The following is a 351-nucleotide window of genomic DNA, read 5'->3' as shown; positions in this document are numbered from 1 at the left end:
GTAGGAGCTGTGATAGATGTCAATAGAGGTGAATTAGTCCTTCAATTGAATGGGGACTACCTTGTGTTTAAGGCACAAGGCCATCCCTCTGTGACAAAAGAGAGTAAGCATGAAGAGCTTCTCTCAGTTCAGAGTCAAGAAGAGTCCCCACAGTCAAACTCTAAATTTGGTGTTGTGAGGCCACAACCAAACTCTAAGTTTGGTGTTAAGATCCCATATCCAAACTCTAAGTTTGGTGTTGGGACTATACAACATTGACATGATCACCTTGTGGCTCCATGAGAGCCACTGTCAAGCTATTGACATTAAAGAAGCGCTTGTTAGGAGGCAACCCAATTTTATCTAATTTTT

This window comes from Arachis duranensis, chromosome 1 (assembly GCF_000817695.3).
Source record: "Arachis duranensis cultivar V14167 chromosome 1, aradu.V14167.gnm2.J7QH, whole genome shotgun sequence".
Classification (NCBI taxonomy): Eukaryota; Viridiplantae; Streptophyta; class Magnoliopsida; order Fabales; family Fabaceae; genus Arachis; species Arachis duranensis.
The sequence above is the reverse complement of the archived record's forward strand: the minus strand, read 5'-3'. Positions refer to the sequence as shown.